The sequence below is a fragment of the Neomonachus schauinslandi genome, chromosome 11, assembly GCF_002201575.2.
Source record: "Neomonachus schauinslandi chromosome 11, ASM220157v2, whole genome shotgun sequence".
NCBI classification, from domain to species: Eukaryota; Metazoa; Chordata; class Mammalia; order Carnivora; family Phocidae; genus Neomonachus; species Neomonachus schauinslandi.
The window spans coordinates 104138383-104151498 of NC_058413.1; positions in this window are offsets into that span (position 1 = coordinate 104138383).

Sequence of the window (13116 nt, forward strand, 5' to 3'; positions counted from 1 at the left end):
TCTGTGTGTTGGAGCCTCTCAACACTAAATCCCTAGTGCAGATGCTCATTCCTGAATGTCTCCTTGTGGATGTCCCAGAGACACCTCAACTTCAACAGGTACAAATACAAACTCTCCACTTCTCTCCCTTGCTCCTGTCCTCCACCCATGCCTTGTAGGCAGACCTGTTTCTTTCACCTTATTTCCCACCTCCAGGAAGAGCACTGACACATAACCAGGAGGCTGTGCCCAAGCAGATGTCACCCTCACCAAGTCCCCCACCTCCATCGAGACACCTCACCCTTTCCTGTCTCCCCCCCCATGTCACCAATCTTACTGCCACTGCCTAAGGTGAGCCTTCCACATTTCTTACCTGGAATCCTGATAACGTCACCTCTAGGCCCACCTCTCCCATCCATGCTAATTCTTTCTCATGACCTCATGCCTTTGCGCATGTTCTCACTCACTGAAATAAGCATCATTATACCAACTATCATTTACTGAGTTTTTTTCTCTTTTCCATATATTTTCTGCAATCCTCATGGTAATCCTGCAAAGAATCTGTCATTACTCAGGCAGTAAACAATATACCCGACATTCAGATCCAGGGCTTACCAATTCCCAAGCTTTGCTCCTTTCACTACTGTTTCAGCCTTTTCTCTATACCCTCACCCAGCCACTCTGCCTCCTACTTCTCTGCTTGCTCATCATCAATTCCTACCCACTTTCAGTACTGAAGCTAGGAGTAGCTTCTCTGAGACATCCTTTCAAATTCACACTCAACATGTCACAATCTATTTTATGTGCCTCTAAAAGCCTCTAAAAGGCTTTCATTAGATCCTTTGTTACCCTCCAAGACTGTGAATATCTTGAAGATGGAGATAGTCCACATACATATATCATTCTTCTGACCTTTCTCTCTCCATTCCTGCCTTCTTCTGAAAGGGATTTAAGGTTATGAGAGTAAATATTGGGTCTTTAATCTTTTATTCCCACTATTTAGAGCAGCTCCTGATACATACAATGTATTAGGTAAGGTTTTATTAATGAATGAATGATACTAATAAAACTCTGTGAAGTAGAAGCAGGATTATGGAAATCTCTATTTTAGTGAAGAGGAAAGTGAAGTTCAGGCAGGGTGGACATGTCTGCTCAAGGACAACTTAGCAACAAAGTCAGGACCTGAATATTTGTCTCCTAGTCCAGTGACACAAAGCAGCACCCCAACTTTTATGGGTTTACTTTGTTTCTGCCTCAGGGGTGTCTGTTCTTTCTCTTCCTTTCTTATCAAGTCACTCTTCTGAAAAGAGGCTCGAGGTTACCCCTGTGCTTCATCCATACCTTATTGCACACAAACATTCAGAAATTTACTTTTTCCTCCTTCTGTTCTCGTTTAGCAATTCACCCATTCCCTCATCTCCTTCTGGAACTGGGGTTACCTTCCAATAAGGCAACAATAGAAGTCTACTTCTCAATTTTCCCACCTACACCTTATCTTTGCCATGTGTCTTGCCTCTAAATGATAGAGCACATGCCTTTCCAGTCAATCAACAGCAGAGACCATCAGCTCTTAAAGCAATGCTGTTGGTGTCAATTATGAATTGACTGACATTCGGCTCTCGTCAAAAGCTTGATGGAGGCAGGCAATATTTGGCAATGTCCAAGAGATTGATTAACTATCAGCTCTTCATTGTTTTTCAAAATTCATCCCTTTATCCAATTAATCCATGGGCAAATTACCTAACCACTCTAAGACTCAGGTTCTTCTTCTATAATAAGAATAATTATAGTAATACCTACATCATATGGTTATTGTGAAGGTTAAATGAGTTACTTCACATAAATGCTTGCAATGCCTGGAACAGATTTACACTTATGGGACTGCTGTTCTTCATTCTCTAGGCTTTCAAAGAGGGTTGAAAGTTATATTTGAAAAATATAAATTTTTATAAGATAGAAACTGCCATTGAGGACATTTTTATTCAAATTTCCTTTTGGGAAGAATGTTAGAAAGAAATCTTACAGATCTCCACATAAAAAAAAAAAAAGTTTGTCTTTCCTATGAATTGCCAGGTTTCCTTTTCTAGCAAGTAAGATATATATGAACAAGACCTCATCATATTTCCATCTCTGTTTTAGAAGCTAAGAAGTTTAGAGCTAAGTGTTATGTTCAAAGGATAACTTTCCTAATACCATCTTTGTTTTGTTATGTGCCTTTTATTTTTTCATTTTTTAGTGCTTCTAATCTCATTATAACCTATCTCAAATAATTTTTTGAAGTCCTAGAAAAATCAGTTCCTAAATAAACACATAAATGAATATACCAGGCACAAAAGACAACTTATCAGCCTTTAGCCACACATCAATCTTTCCATCAACAATGGCAGACCCTGCATTTAAACAAAGGGGAACTGTGGTAGGTAGAATTCCAAGATAGCTGAGATTCCCACACCCCCCAAAAACAGGCCCTGATAATTTCCTCACCTTAAGTAAGTGGAATCTGTAAAAGCGGTAAGATTTCTCATGATTAGTTCTATAATCAGTTGACTTTTAGTTAATCTAAAGTGGGGTTATCTGGGTGGCCCTGACCTACTTGGGTGAACCTTTTAAAATAAAGCAAAAGTGTCAGAGTGTCCTGCTAGCTTCAGGGAAGAAAGCCAACAACAGTCATATTGCAAATTGCTTATCACGAGGACAATGAGGGTAGCACCTGAGAGTTGAAAGCAGCCCCCAGCTAACAGCCATCAAGAAAATGGAGGGTCATAGTTCTAAAATTACAAGGAAATGAATTCTGCCAAAAACATCACCGAATTTGGAAGAAAACTTTTATCTCTGGATGGGGATTTAGCCTATGTGACCCCTTGATTTCAGCCACGTGAGACCCTGAGCTGTGCCTGGACTTTTGACCTAAAGATATTTTAAGATAATAAATAGGTATTATTCTAAGTCACTAAGTTTGTAGTAATTTGTAATAATTTGTTAATGCAGTCAAAGAAAACGAATTCACATTTCTAATAAACTAAAACTAAAGTTGTAAACAATTTTGATAGTATAAACAGCTATGATTTATCACCAATTCATTGTTGAGGATGCACCAATTCTCTTTCCCAAGGGATAGTAATAGGCAATATGGAGAGAGGGAGAGAGAAACACCATGCCAGGTGGGAGTCATATCACATTTTCTAATCTGTTATAAGTTATATACTTATATATATAATACTTAGGTAAGTCTATATACGGCATATATATACACACACACGTATAGAGTCTATACATGGCACACACACACACACGTATAGAGTCTATATACGGCACACACACACACACATATGTATATAGTGCTCAAGTTAGGCAGCACCATTTCCACTAGATTCTGTTGGAGTGAATTGTTATTTTGGCCCATATTCAAGGGGAAGGAAAATAGATAGCATATTCTGGATGGCAGGGGTATCAAATAATTCTCAAACATGTTTTAAAAACTCCACATCTTCTAGTGCCTCTTACTTAGCATAGGTCCATGTTCTTACATTTTCTGAGTTCTAGGTAATGTTATCACGTGTGGCTTTGTGTAACTACTTCCACAACTGAGATAGGGGACCATATGGCCCCCAGAGGGCTCCCTGGTGCTCCTCCTTTAGCCATGCTTCCTTCTCCCTCCTAACTCTTCCCTTCCATCTCTATAATTATGTTAGTTCAAGAATATTAAATAAATGGAATCATACAGTATATAAACTTTAGAGAATGGCTTTTTTTTCATTCGGCATAATTTCTTTGAGGTCCATCTAAGTTTTATGTATTTACAGTTCATTCCTTTTTGCTATTGAGTAATATTCCACGATATGGATGCACCACAACTGGTCAGCCACTGAAGGCTGTTTAGGTTGCTTTCAATTTTTGGTTATTATGAATAGAGCTGCTCTAAGCATTCATTTTCAGGTTTTTGTATGAACCCAAGTTTTTATTTCACTGGGATAAGTGCCTAGAGTGCAAATTCTGGCAAATTATTTTCCAAAGTGGCTGTTAAAATCATTTGTCTTTGTATTTCTGCCAGTAATGTATGAGTGATCCAGTTTTTCTGAATGCTCACCAGCATTTGGTGTTACAACTAGTTTTTTATTTTAGCCATTATGACAGTTTTGCCGTGACATCTCATGGTTTTAATTTGTAGTTCTTTAATGGCTAATGATGTTGGATATCTTTAAATGTGTTTATTTTCCATTGGCATATTCTCTTCATTGAGATGTGTGTTCATGTCTTTATCACTTTCTAATTGTTTGTTTTATACTGTTGAGCTTTGATAGTTCTTGATATCGTCTAGACACAAGTCCTTTGTTCAATATATGGCTTGCAAATATTTCCTCAGTCTTCAGCCCATCTTTTCTTCCTCATAACTGAATATTTTGCGGAGGAAAAAAATCCTGATTTTGATGAGGTATAACTTGTTGACTCCTCCTTTTATGAATTGTGCTTTTGAAGTCAATAAGAATTCTTACCCAAGTCCTATAACCTGAAGATTTTCTTTTTTTCCTAAAAATTTTATAGTTTATATTTTTAGATCTATAGTCAAAACATGTTTCATGACTTAACATATGAACCATTTTGATAAATGTTTCATTATCACTTGAAAAGACTGTTATTTTACTTAGCTGAGCTCTTCAGACCTTCTACATCTTTACTGATTTTTTTGTTTTCTTTTTTTATCAATAACTGAGAGAACTATAAAACCCACAAAAATGATCACGTATTCTTGCATTTCCTCTTTTATGCTGTCAACTTTGCTTTGTAAATCTTGAAACTACATCATCAGAAAAGTGCAAATTTATTAATGTTATCCATAGTTAATGAATTGATCTGTTACTAATTATGAAATACGCTGCTTATCTCTCATAATACTTCTTAACTTAAAATCTGTTTGTTTGATATTAATATACTTACACCAAACCAAACTTTGGCTAGTTTGCATGGTATATCTTTTTACATTCTTTCATTTTCAATTTTTTTTGTGTGTCCTTACATTTAAAGTGTATACCCTGTGAATAGCATACGGTTGTATTTTTTTTATCCCAATCCAACAATTGTCTTTTAACTAAAATGGGTATTTGTCCACATTTAATGTAATGACTGATATAATTGAATTTAAGTCTACCATCTTGCTATTTATTTTCCGTTTGTCCCATTTTTTCTTTCTTCCTTTAAACCTTTTTTAAAAATTTTATTGACTAATAAAATCTTCTGTTATTAATTACTTCTTATTAGCACCTTAAAAACAAATTCTTTTGATAGCTATCCTAGAAGTTATAATGTGAATTTTTAATTTTTTACTATCTACCTTAAATTAGTACTTCTATCATTTCCTGAGCAATCCAACAATCTTACAACAATTTAACTCTATTTCCCTCTTCTTTTTGTATTATAATGTTAAAAATATTGATTTGTTATAAAAATCCAATATTATTTTATAACTATCCACATATTAACCCTTTCTACTGCTCTTAATTTTTTCCTGTAGCTCTGAGCTTCCACTTTGTTTCATTTTTCTTCAACCTGAAGAACTTCCCACAGTACTTCTTAAAATGTGGATATGTGATAAATTCTTTCAGTTTTTGTTCACCTGAAAATATCTTGATTTTTCCCTCATTTTTAAAGATATTCATTCGGTATAGAATTTTAGATAGCCCCCCCCCCCTTTTTTTTTCTCTTTCAGCACTTTAAAGTTGTTAAACAATTGTCTCCTGGATTTCATGGTTTCTGTTTCAAAGTTAATGATAAATCTGATTGTTGTTCTTTTGAAGACTGCTGGCTGTTCTTTTTCCCTCTGTCTTCTTTAAAAGTTTTCTCTTTTCTGGGGTGCCTGGGTGGCTCAGTCATTAAGTGTCTGCCTTCAGCTCAGGTCATGATCCCAGGATCCTGTGATTGAACCCCACACCGGGCTCCTTGGTCAGTGGGGAGTCTGCTTCTCCCTCTGCCTCTGCTGCTCCCCCTGCTTGTGCTCTCTCTCTCTGACAAATAAAATCTTAAAAAAAGAAATAAAATAAGAGTTTTCTCTTTTCTTTGAATGTAGTAGCATGACTACCATGTGCTTAGGTATGTTTCTCTTTGCATTTATTTAGTTGAAATTCCCTGAGATTCTTAAATTTGTGGGTTGAAGTTTTTCATTGATTTTGGGGAAAAAATTACCATTATCCATGCAAACATTGCTCATCCACTATCTCAATTTTCTCTACTGTCCTTCAGGGACTTCCTTTACTTACATGTCATGTTTTTTACCCATGGTTTTTCATATAACTCTTACATTGTACTCTTTATTCCCATTTTTTCCTTCTCTGTGCTATAGTTTGGATTGACCTATCTTTAAGTTCACACATCACAGTTACTGCTTATAAACCTATCCAATGAGTTTTCATTTCAGACATTTTCTTTTGCTACTTGAGAATATCTGTTTGATCCCTTTCTGTGGTTTCCATTCTTTGTTGAAGTTCTTCATATTTTCATCAAATTTGTCCATATTTTCTTCAAATTTCTTTAAGATATGACATATATCCACTTTAAAGTCCTTATCGACTTTATTATCAGAAGTAGCTGTGAGTCTGCTTCTAATATTTTTCCTCATGAATATTGATTACATTTTCCTTCTTTGTCTTGTGTCTACCAAGCTGTACATTGTACTTCGTACGGAAAGTAACTGCAGAGATGCCAGGTGGCATTTCCCACCAGGACAGTGATCCCATGACTCCCCATCATGGAGTAGGGGTTAGAGGGTGATTCATTAATTTAATCAGTGACTGCGCTGAGTAAAGTCTGGTTTGCAGGTTAAAAAAGACTAACTCTATCTCTGGTTCTTCCCTTTACCCCAACTGTGTCCTTCTCTGGGTTTTGGTTGAGAACTCAATAATTCTCTATCTCCGCAGACCTGAGAGCCAGTGGGAGAGACTGTCTGCCCTTCAGAGAATTTTATCTTGGCTCTTTGGCTCCCTGCCCAATGTCATTTCCAGCTTCAGGGACAATCTTGAGGACCAGACAGCCGTATGTTGGAAGCAGGAATCCTTCCTTAAGTGTAACTTTGTTTCCTAAAGAATGTGCGACTGCAGGAGATTGGAATATTCCTTACAGATCCTGAAAACCCTCCAAATAGACTCAAAATTTAGTTAACATATTCTGGAGAAACAAGTTGGGGTATTTAGGGTTCCTGAAGCTTCCAAATCTATGATGATTAAAAGATTTGCTGACTCATTTGTCTTCTTTCTAAAGCTGATTCTCAACTCGTACCTAGAATTGATGAAGGATAGCTGGAAGAAAGGCAGGCAGGGACAAGGGGCCCCTGACCTAAGAGGAAACCACCCTTAAAAGGATTTTACACTGGGCGCCTGGGTGGCTCAGTTGGTTAAGCGACTGCCTTCGGCTCAGGTCATGATCCTGGAGTCCCAGGATCGAGTCCCGCATCAGGCTCCCTGCTCAGCAGGGGGTCTGCTTCTCCCTCTGACCCTCTTCCCTCTTGTGCTGTCTCTCATTCTCTCTCTCAAATAAATAAATAAAATCTTAAAAAAAAAAAAAAAGGATTTTACACCACCCTGGAGGAGCCCTTCCCCGTCTCCCACCTGACAGGTAGATGACAAAAACTTGATTGGGTGACAGATGCATGGAGGGTTAATCAGATCAAAACAGCCAGCCAACAAGCCCATAGAAACCCCTAGACTCCGGAGGCAACCCTCTCGGGTCTCCACCCTCTTTGGGAGCTTTGTACTATCGCTCAATAAACTTTGCATTGCTGCCCACCACTCTTCATCTGATCTACCTCTTCATTCTTCCGCATGACCAAGAATTGTGGCACCAAAGGAAAAGAAAATCCTGTAACAGAATCAGCAAATACATCCTAGGAAAGAAATGACTGATGGAAGACTGTTCTTTGTTATAAGGACTCTTCCATCTCTGGAATTTTAGTTTATCGAATATTCTTTGTAGCTATAGCTCTTGAATGTCTTTAAAAATATGATTTTTTTTTTTTTTGCAAATTGGGTTGTTTATTTCTTGCATAGGAATGGTGGTATGGCATAATCTATATTTCATTCACATCTGAAAATCCCTACATACTTCTTTTTAAAACTTTTTTTTTCAATTAATACTGAAAATGCTATTCAATAACAGGTATTTTAAAGAATGTAGGATAGTATCCTGTCATGCGTATTTTCAAGATTTATTTAATAAATATTTATTTCTTTCCCCTCTCCTTTCCATCCTTCAGAGATTCTAATTGTACCCTATTAGGCCACCTGAAGTTGTTCCTATAAATATTCTTATTGTAGTTCAGTGATATGGTTAATTTTCTTTGAAATAGTTCAGTCCTTTCTGGGGTTATAAACTTGTTAGGTGGGGCAGAACACATTTTTTTTTTTTTAAAGATTTATTTATCTATTTTAGAGAAAGAGAGTGCAAGAGCACCACATGAATGGGGGTGGACAGGGGCAGAGGGAGAGGGAGAGAGAGGATCTCAAGCAGACTCCCTGCTGATCATGGAGCCTGAAGTGGGGCTAGGCACCAGCTCAATCTCATGACCCTGAGATCATGCCCTGAGCTAAAACCAAGAGTCATATGCTTAACCGACTGAGCTACTCAGGTGCCCCAGAGCAGAAAACATTTAATCTAGGACTAATTTTCTAGTACTACTGAAGCAAATCTTTTTTGCTGACTCCATCTGTGTTGATAAACATTATGAATCCACTTGACTAAACTAGGGGATGCCCAGATAACTGTAAAACATTATTTCTGGGTGTGTCTATGAGGGTGTTTCTGAAAGAGATAATCACTTGTATTGGTTGACTGAGTAAAGAAGATTACTTTTGACAATGTGGGTGGGCCTCATCCAATCTTTTTGAGAGCCTGGATAGAACAGAACTGTGGAAGAAGGATGAATTTGCTTTTATGCTTGAGCTGAGATATCCATCTTCCCCTGCCCTTGGACACCAGTGCTCCTGGTTCTTGGACCTTGAGACTTGGACTGTGACTTACACCATTGGCCCCTTAATTCTCCAGCCTTTAGACTTGGAATAAATCACATTGCTGGCTTTCCTGGTTCTCCATCTTACAAACTGAACATCATGGGACTTTTCAGTCTCCATAATTGTGTGAGCCAGTTCCTACAGTAAATCTCTTTGGATGTTTTAGTGCCTCGCTTGGGCAGTGTCTTCTCACACATGATCTGATAAGTACTCTCAACTGAAGACTCAAAGAAGATTCTCTGTAAATCTCTGAAGCTCTCTCTGTGTGCAGCTCTCTACTCTCCAATACACTATTTTGTGAAGTCCAGCCTCCTTTGTTTTCCCATTGTCCCAGCTCTATCTTTTCAACTCAGGGTTAATGGAATCTTCCTAATTTCCCTTCCCTGTGCTATTGTGTGTGAATTCTCTCCAGGTAGTAAATTGGTGTAATCATAGGGCTCACTTTGGTTTCCTGACTCTCAGAGATCACTATCCTCTGTTTTCCGATATCCAACATCTTGAAAACTGTCTTTTCATATATTTACTTTAGTTTTTAAATTATTTCTTGGGGTAGGGTAAACCTAGTCCTTGCTTTTCCCTCTGGCTGTTAGTGGGAATCTTGTCAAATCATTTTATTTTAGAAAATATTTACAAACCTTGTCTTTTCAAACTCAATTTCCTTATAGATAAGTAATTCTTCCTTTCTACATTCTAATAATTATGATTAGTATAAAAATGTAAGTAGCAATTAGTGTTACACAGGGTTCCTCCCGTCATTTTAAATCTATTTTCACTTGATCTAATTGGGTCCCAATGAAAAGTAAATATTCTTCAATGAATAGTTCTCTCTAGGAAATCCGCTTCTCAAGGATTGATAGGGTCATAGAATTTCATTACTGGAAGGTTCATTTGAGTTTATTTTTGGCCACTCTTGTTTTATGATGAGGATACTGAGGCTCAGGCTGAGGGGATTCTTCAACACAAAGCATCACTGACTGATATTTGGCCAAAGTAAAACATTATAGACTTCTACAAGCAGGCCCTCAGCTTATGATTTGGTTATATTTAACATGTAAAATTTTAATTTAGGTGGTTGTGATGCAGGATATATTTTCCATAGACATAATGCAATGGGTTTGGCTCTATATTGTTGACATAGTATTATGAACACAGGTACATTTTAAGTTAAATATGCTTTTGTAAGCTGATATTTGAACCAGTCATTGGTGCTACTGGAAGAAAATGTATTTGGGTTCTGAATTACAATGCAAAGAAATCATCTTCCTTTCTTGGTTACTGCTATGTTTCTGACAGCTATTTTAGCTGACAGGAGTTCCATCCATGTATTTTTTTCCCTTGCCAGCAAATTGTTAACTTACTCTGTCTCTTCATCAGCATTAAAACTTTCTCTTGAGTAAAAAAACAAAAGACATCTTCCTGGGAAGACACAGGGTGTTTGGATTTAGGCTGAGTATATTCTCAGAGAAATGTATCTACATTTCTGTGTATTATTCAGTGGTTGTATGTTGGAGTCTTCCTGTATCTGTCAGGCTGAATTACCCCTAGGCTATCTGGTTTGTATTTTCTTTGCACACAGTTCTATATCAAGTGTTACAGGGAAGAGAAATGAAGAAAACAAAATAATCCCATTAAACAATTATAATTCTAGAAACTTATTCTAATGAGATTATTAGAAAAGTATGAAAAGGCATTTGCACAAAGTTGTTTGTCTGGGTGCTGTTTATAATAACAAAAGTGAGAAGCAACTTAATGCCCATCAACTGGAGGATGGCTAAATACATCATTGCATATCCATCCATACAAGTATAAACTTTGCAGTCATTATAAATGATGATATTCTATATTTATGAATATAAAAAGATATCCATAAAGAGCTAGTAAGTGAAAAGAAAGTTAAAGCAGCTTTTAATTTTTTAAAAATTTTATGTAGGCTTGTGCATGCACATATATGTCTATGTGTGAATGTGTGAGTATGTATGTGTGTGTGCTAAGAGTGGATTGCCTATAAGCTTATTAATCAAAAGGTTAGTATAGTTACTTCCCTGGTTGATGGGACTTTGTATTATCTGCTTCCTTCTTCATGGTTTATTTTATTTACAAATTTTACTACAAATTGTACATGACTTTTTACTCTAAATAAAAAAGAAAAAAAAAGACTTTCATTCTGAAAAAAAAATTAAGAGAATACACACTCTGTGAGAATCCAGTTAGGAGTCAAATGCAATCAACGAAGAATATAAGACAATACTGTATATAAACAAATACCATAAGTCACTAGATGTGGAGCAACACGAGTTGGGAAGAGAGGAGAAGACAAAGGAATTTTCCAGAGGAAATAAGACCGGATTTGAGCTTCGAGAGGAGACACAGACACTGGGTAGGGAGAGAGAAAGGACAGTATTTCAGGCAGAGTGGGCAATATGAATAAGAAAGGAAGGTCTTATCTGGTGGGCTGGTGTTGTTTAGTGACAGAAGATGAAATTGCACAGAAAATTCAGAACCAAAGTATTTTCTAAAATCTGCAACAGCCACAGCATGCATATGTGATTGTGTTAACCTGTTTTGGGTAAATTAATTAATTAATTTATTTATTTATTGAGAGAGAGCACAAGCAGGGGGAGGGGCAGAGGGAGAAGCAGACTCCTCACTGAGCAGGGAGCCCAATGTGGGGCTCGATCCCAGGACTCTGGAATCATGACTTGAGCCAAAGACAGATGCTTAACTGAATGAGCCACCCAGGCGCCCCCAGACTCTTTTTTTTTTTTTTTTAAGATTTTATTTATTTATTTGAGAGAAAGAGAAAGAACATGAGCGGGGGAGAGGGGCAGAGGGAGAGAGGGAGAGGCAGACTCCCTGCTGAGCAGGGAGCTGGACCTGACCCATCCCAGGACCCTGGGATCATGACCTGAACCAAAGGCAGACACTTAATCGACTGAGCCACCTAGGCACCCCCTGTTTTGGGTTATTTTAAGGCAGAATTCCGATGCTGCTGGTGGGTTTTTCTTGTCAAAGTACTAAGCGAGTCCCTCATTATTACCATTTTTCTCTCTTCTTAGTCCATTTGGGCTGCTATAACAGAACGCAGTTTTTGAGGGGGTGCTTATCAACGGAAACTTATTCCTCACAGTTCTGGAGGCTGGGAAGTCTAAGACTGAGGTGTTGGCAAATTCAGCATCTGGCGAGGGTCTGCTTCCTCGTTCGTAGGCCACTGTGTTTTCACTGTGTCTTCCACTGTGTCTTTCACTGTGTCTCTCGTGGGTCTCTTCCATAAGGACACCAGTCCAATTTATGAGGGGCTAATCCTCATGACTTAAGCACCCCCAAAGGGCCCTAATACCACCTAATACCATCACATTGGGGTTAGGTTTCCACATATGAATTTTGGGGGCACACATTCAATCTATAATATCCTGGTCTCTTCATTCCTATGGTTAGGGGGTCTCATGTCTCCCTCAACACTCACTCTGCCTCTTGTCCTCTGCCCTATTTTTTTTTTTTTAATAATAGGCTATAGCCCTTAAGAGCATGTCTTTGGAATTGGATCTGATTTGAATCTCAGTTCTTATCACTTATCTATAAACTTTAGGCAGGTCACATGACCCTGCTAAGCCTCCACTTCCTCATCTGTGAAATGGAACTAATAGTAGTTAATGCTGCACTGGAGCTGAGTGAGAAACAGAGACAGCTGATCGGCATGTTTCCTCCTCTTCTCTTCCTTCTTTTTGCTATGGTTTTCTGTCTCTGGCCATTCACCCGGGAAGTACCAAAGAACTTCTAAAATCTGAATTCTGGACTTCACTGAATTCATTAGACCACCATTTATTACATATTTATTGTGGTTACTAAAAGCAAGGGTGTATATACCATCCTTTCCATATGCACATTTTAACAAGGACCTTCCAGAAACACATTTCTTTAAGGTGGAAAAGATGTCTTAAATGGTGAGAGTGTTAGGCCTTGTGGGAGAGAAAGGTCTCTAGGACACTGAACACATAGAGAATGTGTGCCCTCTCATTTCTGTGTCACAATGTTAGAGATTTTCACACATGCTGAATGATCTGATTAGCATATCCATCATCTGAAATGGGTTTAATGGAAGCCATTATGCCCACTTTCCATTTTGGAATCTAAAGCCCAAACAGGA